This window comes from Embiotoca jacksoni, unplaced genomic scaffold (genome assembly GCF_022577435.1).
Source record: "Embiotoca jacksoni isolate LCO1_2020_lvr unplaced genomic scaffold, fEmbJac1.0.p SCAF_15, whole genome shotgun sequence".
Taxonomy (NCBI): domain Eukaryota; kingdom Metazoa; phylum Chordata; class Actinopteri; family Embiotocidae; genus Embiotoca; species Embiotoca jacksoni.
The window spans coordinates 9516496-9536170 of record NW_027185285.1 but is presented as its reverse complement, the minus strand read 5'-3'; the positions used below and the strand labels follow the sequence as shown (position 1 = coordinate 9536170).

Genomic DNA, 19675 nt, shown 5'->3' with positions numbered 1-19675 from the left:
ATATAAATCATCAACCCAAGCAGTTATTTCCTCACTTTTTTGCCAACACAGGCAAATCGGAAAGCAGCTGCTCCATAATTCTTTCTGCTCTCACTTTGATAACTAATCAAATCTTTTTATCAAAAACCTCTGTGTGTGTGTCAACAATCACACATGCTTTGCAAAGCTCCCCTTTCCACTTTGTCTGCCAGCAGACGTTTTTCACCCATGTCAGTCTCATCTTTGGTGTCTGATCCACTTCCTGGTTTCCTTTCTAGTCGGAGTCCAAACAAACACAGAAGAAACTTTGCAGAGCCAGACGCTAGGACATCGTAACGTGGGTAAAACCAGACTAGGGAATCCCTTCGGGCAGACACGAATGACGGGAAGGTCACGACCTTGACGGGAATAACGTCGCTGATCGGCAAGTACGCAGAGGTTCATGGCTCAAGGCGATGACGGCAGGGTGAGTAAGTTGTAAGTCACACACCCTTAAATCTTATCACGTAAAATAATCAAACAGCAGTACAATAAATCATATAACACATGTGTCTTTAGTTTGTTGTTGTGCAAGTGCTTGTGTGATAAAAAAAAAAAAAAAAAATCCACCGGGACCTTCTTAGGTTTGGGTTCAGAGAAAAGGTGCAGTGGCAGCAGTTTCTGGGGGCAAACACTCACATGCAGGTTTTACCGTCAACATAAAAGACCACAGAATTTCTGACTTTGTCTGCGTCGGCAACTCCTGTTAAGCCTCAGGGAGCCTTTGCGTGATCCCGTAACTGAGCGCCATTCCCAGCGCCCAGCACCCGGCACATCTTAAACAAGCCCGGACACGGATGCCCTCAAGTGAATCAGTGCCTGTAAAAATCATCCAACTCCCCCACAAACACCCACATATTTTATCCACTCACACACAAACACACACACACACACACACACACACACACACACACACACACACACACACACACACACACACACACACACACACACACACACACACAGACACGGCACTCCACTCTCACTCACACTCACAGTCACACTCTTACTCACATATGTAAATGCACTTTTGCTGGTGCAACACCTTGTACACAGCTTGAGCTGAACACATGCACGCACGCACACACACACACACACACACACACACTTGCCTTAGCTCAGCCTGCTATCAGACATGTTTTTGTACCTCACCTCAGCTGACAATTACTGTTTGCGTGCTCTGCGCTCGGACAAAGATCTCATGCCGCATAGATGTAAAGGTCGACATTAGGAGCAGTCATGGGTGGAGGCAAGCAGAGGCAGCCACAGGCAGCACAATTAGCAGCTTGTGGTCTGTTAGTGGCACACTAATTACCTCCCATTTAATGTAGTTTACGTTAAGTAGTGGATTTAGGAAGCCCTGCACCAAATATAGATGCTCTCTGGGACGTTTAAGAGTTTTGTTTGGTCACAAATTACAGCGTAATTGTTTGCATGGCTAAGTTGTTTACTAGTGTTTCAAACAAAGATGGTATCTGGCAAGATCTGAGGCTTATGAGTTTGAAGGTTGACATAATAATTAGACATTTGGGGAAATGCACTTATTAGCTTTTTTTTTTTTTATCGCAAATAGGATGATAAGACTTAAAGCACTGTTACATTTTGTAAATATGCTGCCAGCTTAGCTTGGAAGCAGCAGACATCTCCACACATAAACACACAATGTTTAATTTCTATGCTTAAGTTTTTGTATAGAAAAAAACCAAAAGATATAACCTTCATATGATATAATTAGTGAGATTTTTTTCTTAGGCTGAAAACTGGCTATATGTTCATAGCTGTTTCTGTTTCTGTTTCTGTAGCCGTATCAGTGGACTCTCAGAAAATGTGAAACTACTCTTTTAATCTTATAGTCATGCGCAATGTATTTTCAACTCGCCCGAAACCAGATCCTTTCAATTAATATAAAATGTGGTCGAATTGAAGGGAACGAGCTGCACACAGCAAACTGAAACACAGGAAAAGGCTTTCTGCGGCATCAGAAGCCTTCAAATCATTTTCCCTGAAGTCGAGAACAAACAACATCTTCCGACTTCGTATCTCACTCTGAAAGTTTGGACTTAGTCATCTTCACAGTGCCTGTCAAACAGTTCGCTGCCTTGTCATTCTTCATCACCGTGTCAGCCTGGACAAAGTCGGCGGTGTCCTCATTTATTATCACATCTACCTCCATAATAAAGACAAGTTTGTTATGGTGAAGTTTTGCTGAATTATCCCCCGTTCCAGAAAAAAAATAAACTCACATTTCTAAGTCGCCTCAGAAAGTACAGTTCAGGATTTTATTTTCCACTTGTGGAAAAAGGAGAGTCTGATATGCAGGGCTCGATGTTTCCTGTCACGGCTGCTCGTGTTTTGAAGTGCAGGTTTTTTAATGGGGCTTTAGCTCGATGTTTCACTGTAAAAAGCGCGAGGACAGAAATAGCTAAACAATGCCTGGCGGCTAGAGGCTCGCATCTATAATGACCCCAGCCTTGTGATTGAAGAGGCCCCTCTAAAAGGCAGAGCAGGTGGAAGTGTAGGTGGTCTCCCCCCAGCGCTCTCCTCATGCTGCATATGCACACACTGCTGCCCCACAACCTGCACAAACACACACACCGGCACGCTGTTGGTGTATGTGCTGCTAGTGCTGCTGTTTTCACTCCCGAACACTCACAGTTACACACACTGCCGGACCCCCTACACACACAAAGTGGCTAAAATGACTGTCTCACATGAGGAAGTCCATTGTTGCTCTTCCTTTACTTTATTTCTGTGTCTCTTTGTGGGTATTTTAGCTTGAGAGATTGATGCTAATCACCCACTCTGACTTTGTATCCAAGCTACTCTCAGTTTATTTGACATTTTACAAGCACATATTCTGACATCTGAGTCTGAACATTCCCCCGTAAAACAAAGCATCTGTAGGGAGCCGTCAACTTTCTCTTCTACTTTGAGTAATAGCGAGAGTTGTACTCTCATCCCATTGACGTTCTGAGACGGCGATGTGGTGTAAGTGACTGTTTGAGAGTATCTCCATTCATCTAAATTTGAAATGCTGCAACGCCCCTTGACACTAAAGCAAAAGCGAGTTTCGGTGTCAGATGTAAAAGAAACTTTAAGCACAAACTTTGGCAGAGTCCTGCGCAGTCGGTTAGCTTTGTCTTTACCCCACCAGAAGCACTCGATAACCGACTCAGCTCAGTTTGTGCAGTTACTCATATAGAGGATGGTTCCAACTGCGTCTATATTATGTGTGTGTCTGTGTGTGTGTATCCAGCTTTCGTTTGATGTTATCTGGCTGTAACATCTGCCAAGATGAGCTTTCAAACTGCGTGACTCATAAACACTCTTGATATCTAATCCTGAATATATGGACATGTGTACAGTTTAGTGCTGAAATGGAAAAGTCATTTTAAGTAGGATAAGTGGATAAGTAGAGGGATTTCTTTGTGATACCGACAAATAAGTGCGGAAGTTGGATGAAGATGATTGCGTGCAGGTGGGTCTGCACACAGATGTTTCTCTCTGCTGACACACACACACACACACACACACACACACACACACACACACACACACACACACACACACACACACAATGGCTATCGCTCACATCTGCTGCTCTCCGCTTCACACACATACGTACGCTAACAGATACTAACACAACTGTGATAATGGTTGTTATTTGAATAAACATTGGAATTGTCATTTATGCAATACTGATGTGACCATTAACCAGTTAATGACATCATAGGTCTACATCCCTGCTGTAAGCACACAGCAATTAATGCTTACCAATAAATTTCCACTGCTGTCCCTTCATATGTCACAGTATAATGAGCACAGAAACAGGACAGTAATGACCTATAATGGTGTGTGCAGATTCTCTAAGGGTCAGGGAAAACTTTCTACAATGTGCTTTGTTGTCATGCACCTTGTAGAAAGTGAGAATATTCCAAACATCCACACTGGACTCCATCTATACTCCCATTTCTGTTGTTTGCTTTACTCATTGTTTTACCCGTCATCCGCCTCCCCGTCTATCCCCATTTCACCCTTAACTATCCTTCTTTACAACATGCACCTGTGCCTCAACTCCCTCAATATAAACAGCCAGGCTTACTATCTCTGGTCCGCCCCTCCACCCCCGGTTAACACAAACCATCTTGCCAATAGCCTTGATCAGAGGCACCATGTGCTTGCAACTGCATTTGCTCACAGCAGGGGCTTCGCTTCAGACTGATGCATGCGTGAGTGCAGCCACTTAAACCGGGCCATTCAGAGCCATGTGGACGCAGCAGGTGCTTCTTCCCCCGTCTCCTTTTGCATACACCGAAGCCCCTTTTCTTCATGTTCCTCCCTCTCCCCTCGCTAGCTAGCCTTAGCCATCCACCCACATCCGTGTATCAATTAAGAAGGATCACAGAGGAGAACAATGTCCTGAGGCAAATCATCTGCAGCATCAAACCTAATCACATTAGTATGGATTCTTTCACGCAGGTTAGTACACTCGCTCAGCTGGCTGAGAGTCTCATGCCGTAATGAATGGATGCTATCGAATGCCTGTCAGACACTTTTCAACGCCCCGCTTGCTTGGTTGTGAGAAGGAAGTTGTATTGAATATAAACTGTATTTGTGTTGATTGCAGTATTTACATAAATTTGTCATTCAGCTCGGCCCGCTGTGGTGTAGTTCCCATCGTGTCCCACTAACCCCGGTGTCCTTCTTGTCAGACGTGACTTCCTCTGCTGCGATAGAATGGTTTTTACACAGGATGTTTAGAGGGTAGAGAGGAAGTTCAAACTCTGATCTCATCCTGTGGCTGTGTGTTTTTTTGTCCATCTTTTGTAAATTTCACTGGAAGACACAAATGATAAATGCCAAGCGTAAACGCTGAGGTGTGACATGATTGTGTTTATGATAGGTTTCCAGTGTTCCACTGTTGCCATAACAGCTGTACAGATTATCAACTGTCAACCAAAGGTCACCCTGTCCAACTGCTACCAGTTTATCAGAGCTGAGGTGTTTTGTGGGTGTATTGTATGCATGTACATGACATGTTTCATTGTTGACTTGAGCCCCATTTGGACAGGACTAGCATTACATAGGGACAGAAAGAACAAAATGTTCACAGTAATCATTGTAATTTAACAAATGTTCTTGTTAACAGTTATATTTGTGCCTCCAGGCAAGCAATAGTCAAAACTGGAAGCCTTATGTTTTCGGGTTATCCGTCCGTCCGTGCATCCGTGTTGTTCTCGAAATGCGATATCTAATTTTCTTACAATTTGGGCACAACATTCACTTGGCCTTAAGGAAGAACTGATTAGAGTTTGTTGGTCCAAGGTCATAGATCAGGGTCACCGTGATGTCACGTATCCTGTCATCCTATTTTCATAAACACAACATCTCTGGAACATCTGAAGGGACCTTCCTACAATTTGGCACAAAAGTTCACTTGGACTCAGGGATGAACTGATAAGATTTTTGTGGTCAAACATCAATGTGACATCATGTCCATCCTGTCCGTCGATCCCATTCTCGTGAATGTGATATCTCAGAATTTCTTCAAACTTGGCACAAATGTTCACTCTGCCTCAATGATGAACTGAATAGATTTTGGTGGTCAAGGTCACCGTGAGAAATGCTCTTACCATTCTTGTGAATGTGATATTTCAGGAACACCATGAGGGACCTTCTTCAAATTCGGCACAAACATTCACGTGGACTTAAGGACTCAAAGGTCAAAGGTCAGTTGACCTCACAAAACACACAAGGGGCCACGACTCAATAATTCATACATTGATTATGACAACATTTCAGAAATATGTCTAAGTCGTGACATTTGCATGCTAACCACATTTATACATGCTTAACATCATTGTGTGAGCGTTTTCATTTAGCATGTGAACATGCTTTTTTTTTTCATACAGCTACAGATATCTTGTGGATGTAAATTCTTTGTCTTGCTAAAACCTAAATGCATTTTAAGCTTATTTGCAAACGCCAAATGAACCCACATCTGTAAAGTCAATTAGAGACCTCATCATAATCACTAACAGGTATCAGGAAGAAACAAACACAAAAACAAGACACACAGACGGGCAGAAGTGGAGACAGACGGGCAGGGACAGTCGCCGGGAGGCCTCAGATCCAAAGAGAATTGGCCGACAGGAAGGATACAGATCCACAATGGCTCTCCTGCCAGAGTTACAAAAAGTAGGAAGAACACAGTGAAAAGAAAGGAAGAGACAAGAGCCATGGGGTCAGACAGCACACCAACCTCAGACTGGAATACTTCACACAATTTCCAATTGAAGCAGTCTGCCTTTTTACACTAGTGCCATTGTTACTGAGTGAAGCATGAAACACCAGGTCTGAAACTCCGTAGACAGCTTCGTTAAAACAGGAGAAAGGTTGTGTTTTTTTCTGATGAAGGGCCACTGAGTCAGAAGTGATCGTGTTGAGTTTCCAGCAGATGATACCAGAGGGTTTTACAGGAATGTCAAGAATGTCTGTTTTAATGTATCGTCGTTTGTTTGTTCACTTGTGTGTGTTGGTATCACTTGTGTATGTGCATCATAGGGGAAAACGTGTGTGGGTGTACTCTAGGCCCTAGGAATAGCATTTGCGTCGTAAATGCTGTGTTTAAAACGATCAATATCCACTCTGGTTTATACACAATAAAAGAGCAAGAAGTGTGTGGTTTGATGTGTGTGCGTGTGTGTGTGTGTGTGTGTGTGTGTGTGTGTGTGTGTGTGTGTGTGTGTGTGTGTGTGTATGTGTGTGTGTGTGTGTGTGTGTGTGTGTGTGTGTGTGTGTGTGTGTGTGTGTGTGTGTGTGTGTGTGTGCGCACATGATGGGAGCCCTGATGCAGCAGGGTGAGGATGCGTGAGCGTGTGTGTGGGCTGCGGGGCCACCCTCTGATCGTCTCCTTGGCAGCCGCTGTGCTGAAGTGCTCTCTGGGTGCTGAAGAGGCCTCCCAGAATGAGAAGAAACGCACACACATGTACACACACACGTACACGCACACGTACACGCATACACACACACACACACACACACACACACACACACACACACACACACACACACACACACACACACACACACACACACACATACAGACATACATGTACACGCACTCCAAACTCTTTATCAGAGCTGACAGCCTCTTTTTCTTCTCTACACTTGGGTTGGAGCAGAATAGCCTAGATGCATCTCGGTTAGTTTGTGGCATGTTATGATGCACACACACACACACACACACACACACACACACACACACACACACACACACACACACACACACACACACACACACACACATCTATGTACATGCATACACGTGAACCCAAACCCCCCCCCACCCCCACCCCCCCCTTCGCCTCCCCTCGTGTTTGATGTGGTCTTTGGAGAACCATGTTTAAAGAAATTCTTCTTCAGCTTTGAAGTCGCTCTGTGTTTCCCACTCTCTTTCTGCCGTGTTTCCTCTTTTATCTTCTGTGCGAGTTGGGAGGGAAGCAGACCGGTATGGAACAAGATACTTTCCCCACATACTCTATTTACCGTGTGTTGTACCTGCGAACTTCAGAAGTTTCTCAAATAGAAGCTATTGTCTCCTGTGAGATACAGGTATACCCCTCACTTCTTGCCAAAAACACTGCAGTGGCTTTTGGCAAAGACCTCGTCTTTGAACAAATGCTTTGGGCGCAAAGTTTTTATTTTCTTCTAGGCATTTATCAAACGCTGCCTCAGCTATGTCTGGGATGCTTAGACAAATATGACGGCTGTCATTATGGTTTCTTGCTGTAGAAATATGCGATGACTTCAAAGCATTCATCTGTCGCTAAAGACTCTGAGCTTCACTCACTGGCACATTTAGAAGTCATTTACAAGTGGGGATGACAACGCAGAGCGGAAAACACGCTCTTCGAATGTGCAAGAACAAACGATATGTGCGCTTTTTCAGAGATCCAAATTACGACCCATGTTTTGCTCAGGTCAGTTAATGAGAAATTGAAAGCATCATAAGATTCTCAGGTTGCAACACGAAGATGACTGTTTCCATTGAATTAGTTTGTTGTGCAAAATCCTATCTGGCTAAAGGTAACACAGCCGCAATATCTCACTCACCTACTTCAGGTTGAGAACTCTGCAAAGACTTATTCACTCTCAACAGGACGTAAAACTTACACAAAAGCAAATTCATATGGAAGCGACGAAAAGCAATGTGCAGTGTTCATATAAATGCATGTAAGTCTGTATCGTTTGATATTTTACTCTGGTCTAAAACACTGAAGCAGCAATCACAGAAATGGCCTGAGCTCTTCTGAGGACTCTGAGGTCTAATTTGCTCCGACTGACTCGCGCTGACCTCCCTCACTGCAATGAGCTAGTTCCTCTCAGGTCAGCGGTGCCCATATTTATGTTTGCACAGATGCCACAGATGATTAATTATGCTGGTGAACTGTGTGGGCTACTTGAAACAGGGGTGTTACACGGCTCACGTTAGAGGCTGGAAAACAGGCAGGTTTATTAAAACGGAACTGCAGAGCTTCTGTTTTTCTTAATGAGAGGATAAATCTCAAACCACCGTCCTGTAATTAATCATCAGATACAGAACAACGGTTTCCAACTTTGGGGCCATGTGATTTCTAATTTGGTGAATGAAAAACATGACAAGGGATAAAAATACTACAGAGGAGAGAGATTGGTTGTAGTTTTTTTTCAAAACCAAACAACACAAGAGCTGAAGTGTGACTGGTGGGTTTGTCTACTCTAACAGAAGCTGCAAATGTTAGCATGCCGATTTTCTGTGACTCTGTCAGTGCACATTTGATCCGGGCATCCTCCAAAGCGGATGGACTGAAGTAGTCTGCTAGTCCACTGATTCTGAAGCACAATTTCAAAAGTCCATCTACACAATACATTTTATAAGATCTTCAAAAGTTTGACTTTAATCTGAAAATGTCAAATTTATTCTTGACATTTCAACTTTATTCTCAAAATGCAAAAAACAAGAACTTCCTTCTCTTGTTTTCTTTTTTTGTCTTCATGTTACCTTGATACTCCATCATAACTAGGGACACTGCTACAATGCTGTTTCTTTATTTCCATGTCTGGTACATGAATTGTTGCCTGGTGGGTATGCAGGACTTTTTCCTGAGAAAAGCAGCTTTAACCTCGGTCTGTTTTAGAGCCATCAAGAGTATATTTAAGACCCTTTCATGTGGTTCTTGTTTTAAAATGAATCAGGTGAAAACATTGAAATCTTGAGATAAAACTTTCAACTAACTGAACGTAAAAGAAATATGAAGTCTGCATTATTTACCTGTGTATGAAGAGACATTGATTACTGAGGATTATGAGTGGTAAATGTGACCCTGTTGATCACGATACACTGCATATGTGCTGTATGAGAACAGAAAAAGGTGACAGGCGTAGCAACAGTAACTAAGTGGGGTGTTGTGAGCGGTCAGTTTGGCTCTGGAGAATTTTTTTTGCCTTGAAAAGCTTGAAAAACTCTGTTATAAAGCAAAAGCAGAGCTGTACTATCATGCAACTCCCAGGGTGGATGTTACCTTGATGAGCAAAAGGAACAAAATGAAGGTCAGCGTATTACTGCTCCCTCGTGATTGTGCTAATTACTCCCCAGAACGGACGGTGATAATACGAGCAGAGGCCCGAGTGCCGCTCCTGTGCCGCTGCTATTCTGAGACATGTTTACCAGGTGAACCTGATGTCCACTTCAGGGCCACTTTATTGTCATTAGTGAGCCGTCTGCCGCCACCAACATCACCCCTATACCCTTCCTTCATGGCAACACAGACAGACAAACAGGAAGCAGCTGTTGCCAAGGAAACTGCCAGAAGGGCTGCAGTGCTACAGTGTGGCAGAGAGTGTGAGTGAGGTAAAAAAAAAAAAAAAAAAAGAGAGAAAAATGTAGAGGGGGAAAGCATTGCTGTGGTGGTGGAATCTAATTAGACTGTGACAAGAGGATAAAAAGGGATATTTCCAGCTTGCGTTGATGGAGTGAGAAAAAGTGTGTGTTTTGTATGTGTGTGTGTGTGTATATAGACTCACTTGCGCAAATACTGTAGGCTACCTGCGTGTGAGCCTGGGAATAGGCTGACTGACGCACGGAATGACAGACAAGCTTTGGAGTCCTGGCAACCCTGCTATTTCGCTCTCCCATCGCCCTCCTCTCCCTCCGTATCGGCCTCCCTCTCCTCGCACACCCCCACACCTCCTTCTCATCTCTCATCCCTCCGTCTCCTCTCTGCCATCTCTTCTCCACGTCTGTCTTCTCCCTTGGCATAAAGTGATTGCATATGGATCGTCACATAATCCGATTCTGTCACTGAGAATAGCTTTTGCCTCCACGGGCCTCTCATTTCCTCCAGAATATGAATTTGGATCACTTATCCATACAAATTAACAGGATGAACCCAGAATCATTACATTAGTATTCACCATGTTACTGCAAAGGCTCACTGTGGGAATCAGTTTCATGGAGGCTGACACGGCTTTCACCTGTGAAATGGTGTTACGAAGTGGAAAGTATGGTTTTTGGATCAACATTAAAGGACTGGCTCTCTCCTCTAGGTCTTTACTCAGCGGCGGCACACAATACAAAACCCCTCAGAGCTAATTTTAAGGCCACCTGACTTTGATCTCGTGCCCAGAAAACAAATAGGAATGTATCAAAAGCTACCTACTTTAAAGCTTTTCATGGTTGAGTGTTCTCACACACACACACACACACACACACACACACACACACACACACACACACACACACACACACACACACACACACACACACACACACACACACACACACAACAAGAACAAGGCATAGATGCGTGGAATCAAATGGCTTAGAAAGGAATGTCAAACAATGCATGATTTTTCATGTGATCTCCATATCACCATGTCTTGTATTACTGTCATTCTTTTAGCTATATACAGTATCACTGTTCACTGAAGATGAATGGTTATACTTCACTCAGATGCATTTGTTTTCTTACCCTGAGAAGCTGTTTCCAACTAAATGGGCAAAAGCTCAAGGATTTCTCCTTTGTTTTGGCAAATAGCCTTTTCCTGTCTTTGTGTTTTTCCATCTTTCTCTCAAACAGCAGCCGACCATCCTCTCGTTTCTGCTCTCCCCTTCTGGTCAGACGCCCCAGAGCTTTCACAACGGATTTATGAGGAAGGCCCTGAGAGCAGCAGCTCCTGTGGCAGGATGCCGAGTCCAATACACTCTCACTGCGCCCTCAGCGAATGCAGCTGCAGTGCCCTCCGAGGCACAAGCATTTTGGTGCGAATAGAGTTAAAGTGTTGGACAAAATAAAGCAAACAATAATGCAGTCTAATGCAATATCAGCACAAATATGGCAACAAGACTTGAAGCCCCACTGTACTTCACCAGAAGGGCCTTTCCAAAACCGGAATTTGAGGCTTCATAACAACAGTTAAAAAACTAATGGGTGACGTCACTGTTGTTTACTGCTTGATTATTTCACCGTTATAGCATGCTAATGTTCGCTAATTACCCCAATAAACAACGTACAGCCGTGGCTGATGGGACTATCCTTAGTTTTGCACGTATTCGGTCACAAACAAAAATCATGTTAAAAACTTGACCAGGTGATGGCACAAAGTGAAAAAGTCAGGGAATCATCAACGGAATAATTTCCTCTGCATCCTGACTGTGCTGACCAAATTTCATGGCATTAGTTATTACTCATTTGTGTGAAATTGCAAAAGTCATGCAGCCGAATGATGACGTTAGAGAAAGAGTCGGAGGATGACAAAATTCGTAGGGATATTTTCTCTGCGGACGTCTGCACAAAATTTCATGGCAATCCATCCAAAAGCTGTTTCAGTCTGGACCAACAAAGCAACCAATTCTCTGAACACGAGCTTCCAACCTCCACTCCACATTATTTAACTCTGAATGATTTTCTATCATTTCCTCCTCCCCCTGTATGTTTAGTTTGTGATTTCTCTTTGTGGTTTTCATCCATGTGTGTTAACACATTACAAGGAGTTTTAAGAAGTCGAGTCATCAAGTTAAAGTCGTATACGTCAATGAACAGTGTTGCTCAATCATTTCGCAAACCACAACCCATGGAAGCTGTCATCCAAGCAGCATTCAGGTTTGTGTAAATCAACAGAGGAACACAGCGTGCAAAGTTTCGAATAACATACATTTTTCTAGTAATAAATAACAGCTATGATTAAGTGTGAAGAATAGTATTGTTCAAAAGGCGGCCGTGGGTGTTTCTTGCATTAGAAGAATGTGACATTGAGCACGTAGTCGTAGTTCGCGGTCTTTTTTTTTCCCCATTTTTTTTTATCAGACTTTCATAATATGTATTCAATGATCTCATGCGGCTTAGTGTGGATTCATCCAGTCACGGTATTTTACAAACTAAATTACTCCAGTTTGTTTACTAAGTGATTCGGTACATGGATGTGTGAGTGCGCACATACTGTACGTGTCGTGTGACGATATGTTTTACATCAATCTGCAAACAGCCTTGATAAAAATACAACACAGAGATGACATAAAACAATGATGAAACTCTTGATCATCTCAGCACACAACCTCTTCTCAGCATATCCTGCATCTCACATCCCAAAGATCATGGGAGGATCATCTGGTCTTAACAAAGTTATTTCTGGTAAATTCCATGACCTTGTCTGCTAATAATAAACACAAAAGGAAGTGATATATTTCTGTTTTAAGCTGCAACATCAATATTGAGAGAAGTTCATGAAGGACATATGTCACAGTGCTCCTCCCTCCCCCTTTGAAAGAGTCACATGAATGAGGCAAGGGTTATCTTTTGCCTGTATCTCTCAAGTCAAATTGTTGAAAAGTTTTCACATAGACTTGATGAAAAGCGCGACCTCCTTCCTTCAAAAGTATAACTTTTGGAGTTCTCTTCTGAACCTCAGGTTGGAGCAGATATTTACATTTTAACACCATATTTTCTTCATAGAAATGTAAACATGTATACATTATTTAGTTCTGAACAGATGCAAAGAGCACCCAGATTTCCAGGTGCTTTTCAGGTTTAATTCGATTTGTAGCTCAGGGCAAGATAAAGATTGAATTTTTACTTCATAATCTGATACTGAATTCCAGTTGGACAGGAGCGGAGCTGACCCTATAGGGACCCTGTTAAAAGTGCATGCAAAAGAGTTTTTTAATTTATTTCATAAACACTTCACACCAAATGTATCTTGATCTGGACTTTCTGACACTGGAAGCTTAAAATAAATCATATATCACCTAACTGTGTTAAATAAATCTGACTGTCTTCTGTCTTCGATTTTCTCATCGTGGAAACCTGTTACTGTGTGTATTTAAACTTACACGTGTGGAGAATATAAAGGACACAACCACATACAGATGGCAGCTTTCCATAACACCTCTGCTTAGATCTCTTTCATAACTGTGGTGCTTTCACTAGCAGGCCTGCAGGTGACTGAGTGTTTATATTTCACAATCAATAAATTTTTCCCAACTCTTCTTCAGTGAGTCTGTTTCCAAATATTATGCCATAAAAAATTCCATAAAACTCCAATAAGCCCATGTGCAGGCAGCAACCGGTCTCTTTCTGTTTTTAAACAGAACCTGTTTCAGGTTGAAATCTTTTCCAAGAGTTTGAAGTGCTTTGGGTGTTGGGGAAACTGCTGCGCAACCAGTTTGCTCAAATTGATTTGCCTCAAATCTGAATGTTTTTTTTAATGTTCTGGCTCACTGCCTACAAATGCTGATTTTCTGCTTACAGATAGCTGCTCGTTTCAGTTCATGCCAGGAGAGTATATGCAAATCCACTAGCATAGATTTGAAACTCATTGCAACTGGTCAGACAGCTCTATTCATCAAATACAAGTATTCCTATGCTATTATTACAAGCTTTCTTTGGGAAAAGACATGCAAAGGAAGGTGACGCATCATAAAATTACATGTGCTGTATATACATATTTATGGCCCAATCCTTGGATAGCTCTTCAAAATTTACCATCAAACTGGATTATATATTTCCTTTTTTTTTACCCAAGCCTTGTATAAGTATTTATAGCTGTTTCAGAAAGTATTCAGACTCCTTTGAAATGAATTAAATTGACAGTTTTTCTTTAATTAAACATGATAACTATTCTGTTTATCTTGATGTTATTACTTTCAACTCGCATTGCGTGTTTTGTTCTTGAAATGAAATTTTTTTAATCCAGCAATTCATATTTCACCATATATAACAGGATACAGTGATGTATCTCCACAGTTGGATTTTTCTTTTTCTCATTAATTATTCAAGAAAATTTCACTCAAATACTGGAAATCAACTAATGACGCCTGGGACATGATAATAAAAGTGGATTGTATTATTGAAGTTACAGTTGAAGGATAAAAGATGGCTCTATTCTCAAAACAGTTAGACCGTATTGAAAACGGATGTTTATTTTGTTTTATTTATATATCCAAAATTGAGATTGGATTGTTTTGATGAGAACCATCTGGATCTGACATGAGAAATGAAAGGACAGTGACAAAAAGTGAGCAATTCTTAAACTCATTCTGATTTTCACAGCTGTTGCGGTTTAATAGTTGAATCTCTGAATAAGAGCACTTCGTTCAGTCCCTCCTTGATTTTAGAATTGCAACTGTAGTTAAATCTCCTAAATTTCAAATGGCTGCATATTGACTTTACACCATCCTGACATAAAATGGAATCAGTTGTTTAAATGGCCTCAATCATTATAGAAACGTGTGGCATGCTCATGTTAAGAATACGTTTGTTTAGCTCAGGTTCACTACCATTACGGCTGTGGCTCTTTGGTTTTAATCTATAGGGAGGCTTTACAAGCATTATTATCTTTCCTTGCCAACAAAGTTACTCATACCAGGTGAAAGTCCCTCTCTCTTTCTCTTTCTGTGTGTGTTCTTTGACCCAGTTGATGTCCCCCGTTCCCTCTTGTTGACCTGGAGGCCCACATGGGTGTCAGACCACCGCAGCGATGATGTCAGACCACCGGAGATGCTGAAGAGAGACAGCAAAACACAATGGTAAAGAAGAGGTGAGGAGAAGAGCAGAGAGGTGAGGAGGGAGAAGGGTTTGGTTCGATTGGTGGGCGCAACTGAAAATCTATCATGCGGAGAGAGGTTTACTCGTGTGCTTTTGAAATCGAGACACTGTACAATCAAAGGGACAAACCCAGCTTCTCATGCTGTGTCACTGAACAAAGACGTTAAGCTCATAAAGTATAATACAGCAACTTGAGTTTAAATAGTAATAAAGATAGCGTTCTCAAATAAATGTAGTGTATTTGTAAGGGCAGGCCTATGAAACATGGAGAAATCCCAGATGGAGATTTTTTTTCTCACTCAGTCACTGAACTTCACTGACCTAGATTACAAATGTTGCCATCACTAAAACCCAAAACCATGAATATTCACATCCATATTTTTTACTGTGTTTGTGCCCCTGCATATAACATGTTACACATTTCATTTGCATGTGTGAGAGTGTACGTTTGAATCCTGGATGAGTCGTGTGGTGTGCATCCTTATGATTCGCATGGGTGAGTCATGGGTGAAAACCCAGAGTCCCATGGTCCCCGTCTCGTACCGGGGGCTTCTCCACGGGCCTTTTAAACAGGGTATTGGAGAGTTGGACGCGCTCCTGTGGAATCTGTCTGCTTACTATTTATGGAAAACCCGTCTCACTTCCTTGTCCTGGCACTAACCTGACACCTGACTCACATGGATGCACCAGAGTTAGCATATCAGTGATTATAACCACAGGACGTCCAAGTTGACTGTTCACAAAGCCCCATTTGGTTTAAGTAATGCTCCTACGCCTGTCGGACTTTCTACACAAATACTGAAAATAGTTTACATTGTTAACAGGGGAGGGTTTACAACTATAAACTCCAAGTAATCTTTAAAACAGTTTATCTCTCATTTCTAGTTGACAGCTTTGGATCTTGTCAGCTAAAATGACAACTGTTGCCAGCAGACGTTATCAGCTGTAGCTAGCTAGCATAAACTAATGCAGATTTTTTTTTTTTTTTTTTTTTTTTTTATGTTTTGAGCATCAAAAGTCTAAAACTGCACTTGATGGCTACATATAATTAATCTGACTGAGAACCCAAGGACATTATGCCCGCTCACGTATCCGGGGAAACCCGGTTGCACCCCAGGCCTGTCAAATAACCCCCCCCCCCCCCCCCCCCCTCTTTGCCTCCCCCCCGGTGGTATTGCACTTTCAGGGACTACTGCATCAGCTTCACTTTTCAGACCTGAAAGCTACACTCACTTTAAATCACTGTCTATGGTTAGATGACTGTTTTTGAGTGATAAAAAAAACAAAAAACAAGCCCCCCTCCAAAAGTTTTGTGCCCAGAGTATTACTCTTAGTCGAGCCCCCATACTCAACACTTCATCATGAAGAGAAATCCAAAGCTTGGCAGACTTACTGCGTTATAGTTGCCAAGCGATGATTTAACAATAACTATTTGGGACGTGTTTGAATGTTTGAATTTGCTGCTCCCTAAGGTTTAGGGGTAAGGCTTAAAGTTCGGTGTGTAGTAGTTGTGATGGTTAAGGTCAGAGTAAGGGACGGGGGAATGAACGTCAAAAATGTTCCATATGGGGATAGTGAAACATACGCGCGTGTGCGTGTGAGTGTGTGTGTGTGTGTGTGTGTGTGTGTGTGTGTGTGTGTGTGTGTGTGTGTGTGTGTGTGTGTGTGTGTGTGTGTGTGTGTGTGTGTATGTGTGTGTGTCACAAACTTATCAAGACAGGAAGGAAGCAATAAAAAAAAACTATATCTGATGAAGAGGATGGATAAACAGGCGGATAAGACACTACAACTCTCGAGAGGAAATGCAGGCAGAACCATTGGAGTTCTAAAGAGGAACTTCCTTTGGAAAATACTTTTTACAGTCTTCATCTTCCCTGCTGTTCAATCACAAGGCTCTGCATTAATGACCTACACATGCACAGATATTAAAATCATTATGGCAATCATGTGGCGTACCCTCCTTCTCTCTTTCTTCTTCTCTCCTCCTCTGAATCAGCCACTCCAGGCCACAGCTGCCAGCTTCTAATGGCTTCCAGATCTGCATCTCTTCCTCCCTCCGTTCGCAGTGCTTTTTCTGCAGCGTTTCAGATGAGCAGGCCAAAGTGGAAGTGGAAATCCGTTGTACTTCAGCCAGTGAGTCAGCCAGCAAAGCACCCGTTTGAAGGAAAACCACAAGCAGAGGTTTTGGAGAAGTAATGGATTTTGTTTTTCATAAATCACGGTAGACGTTGTTAGGTTTTTTTTTTTATTTGTTTTTTTTTTAATGTATTTCAAACGAAAGGTCTTTGATGAGTGTACTGGTTAAATATGTGTGTTTATGCACAAGGGAACACTTTCAGAGAAATGCTGAAGTTATTTACCTTTACTGGAAACTGAAATCGTTTTGTGTGCAATAGCTGTGGGACAGGATGGGTCCTTTTAACTTAATACAGGCTGATTAATGTGTGCATGTATGTGTGTGTGTTAATAGTTAAAGTGTAAATAAGTTAAATTTTTCACTATCAATGATGAGAAAAATTATGTTTTAAATGAGAAGTGTGGGCAAAGGGGATTTCCATGTCTATTTATTGTAACATCTATGAAGTTGATGCACTGGAAGGAGAAGGGGAAGTAAAGTAGAACCCCCATTCAAGCTGTTGTGACTGAGGATGGACAAACCCATCTCGACAACAACTGGCACGTCTACAAATGAAGCCTGACAGGTGACGCAGAGCCAATAAGGCCTACATGTCATATCTATCCATATCTAATTAACAGGGAGCACACACACATATTTGAAGCATTTTGGCTGTGTGCATGTAGTGCTTTTAACTAACTGTGCGCAGACATAACACAAACAGTCTGACCATGTACAGCTGACGAAGGTGATAGACGCTTGTCCGCAAGAGCAAACACTGCCTTATATGAAGTGTTTGATGACATTTTAATGGGAACAACCATCTTTGTGAAGCAGGCCGGCTTCTACGACTGTTTTGATTAGTCACTCTTAGTCATCAGTAGCAGCAGCAGCACCGAGACCTCAAGTGCCACATACCACGACGACCACACTGGCACAAAGAGCCCACTGAGACTGAGGCCTATCAATCACATGAGGTCAGTGCGGTCCAACTGAGAGGGCACTGGGACGGCCGCCCTTTTGTTGTACGTTGTCGTGTTGCGGTCGGTGACATCATCCTTTGTGGAGTCTGTCATTAAAGAGTGATAAATATCCTGTGTTAATGTGTGTTGCATTGAGCAGTGCAGAGAGCAGCTTAGCCCCTGAAGCTAAAAAGGCCCCTAATACAAGGTTTGGGGGTGTTATTGTGTGGCGTGCAGGGGGGGGCCCATCGGGCACAGTCCCTGACCACAAAATGATGTTGATGATCAGTTAGTGGAACAAAGCGCTTTAAGGACGAATGAGTGGTCACACAAAAGAGCTGACATAAAAATAGGGCAAGAAAGTACAGCAATAAAGTTTGTGGTTTTCTCAATGAGAATTGAAACACTTTCCATTATGGTTTCCTCCTGAAACTGCAGTAAAAGCTCCTATATTTGAGCACTGTCATCATTTAACAAGCATTCGTCAGTATGTTATTGTCACACGAGATGAAGTTAGCGAGTAATAAATTCGCAGCATGCTTGCAGACATGCACTGACTCATCTCATCCACTGTATTTGACCCAATCACTTGAAACTGTTCAACACACTCACAAGAGCAGACCTGAGTGATGAACCAATTGTCTAAGCAAGCAGAGGTTCAAGTTGTTGCATGTCTCCTCTTTTTTTCTAATGCTGTAAGTCTCCTCAGGTTTCAAAGTGAAGCATCTGTCGGCACCAACAAAGATGTTGGTGACAGCTGTGCAGGCAGCTGTGACTCTGGCAGCAATGGTAAATAGGAGACACTTGCGAAAACTTAAAGGGGGGAACCATTGAAAGCATGACGGAGCAATCTGCTGTGGAGGTAGTGAAGCTCCGTGGTGCAATGTCAAATGGGGGAGAGCCGGTAGAAAAGAAAAAGTGATGACTCACCAAACTTCCCAAAATCCCCCTCCCTCCCCCTTCCTGGTTTACTGGAAGTGGAATGCTGTTTTTTTTGTTTTTTTCTCCCAGCAGTCTCAGATGTTCATCTTCTTGACAAGCTGCCGGGTCAGAGACTGGGTTAATGTTTGTCTGTGGGATTGTTTCATCCCTCTCGGTAGGGCCAATCCAGCAAACGGGTCTAATTATGTGAGGCGGCCAGTTGAACGTTTGTTGGCAGTGCTGGGGGGAGGCTAGCGGGGGGGAGGGGGGGGGGGTTGAATAGATGAAGCAGTGGCTTGTGAAACAGATTAGCCTTTGTTCTGCATCATAACCAGGCCTTTTATACCAGTGATTTAGTTTACTGGTAAGGTTCGGATTTGCTAACTGCCAAATTAATTCACTGTTAATCTAAAAGGGATTAGAGGACCAATTGAAATGAGCTCCTTAGTTTTGTGTTTCCTAAAGACATTGTAATAAATCACACTGTTTTAAGCCACCTCAGTGATTTCATAAGCTCTTTCATTTGGCCTGTTTACTGTTCAAATACATCTCTGGGGCCCCTGAGGCAGAAACAA

General features: G+C 42.5%; 1 long non-coding RNA gene across 1 annotated transcript; it reads left to right on the top strand.

The window, feature by feature from the left end:
• Nucleotides 1-261: 261 nt before the first annotated feature.
• LOC138198165 (uncharacterized) lies at nt 262-17656 on the top strand. The gene is made up of 4 exons (XR_011178255.1): nt 262-445; nt 5677-5747; nt 14971-15093; nt 17098-17656. It is a non-coding gene; the product is annotated as an uncharacterized lncRNA (long non-coding RNA).
• The last annotated feature ends 2019 nt before the right edge of the window (nt 17657-19675 follow it).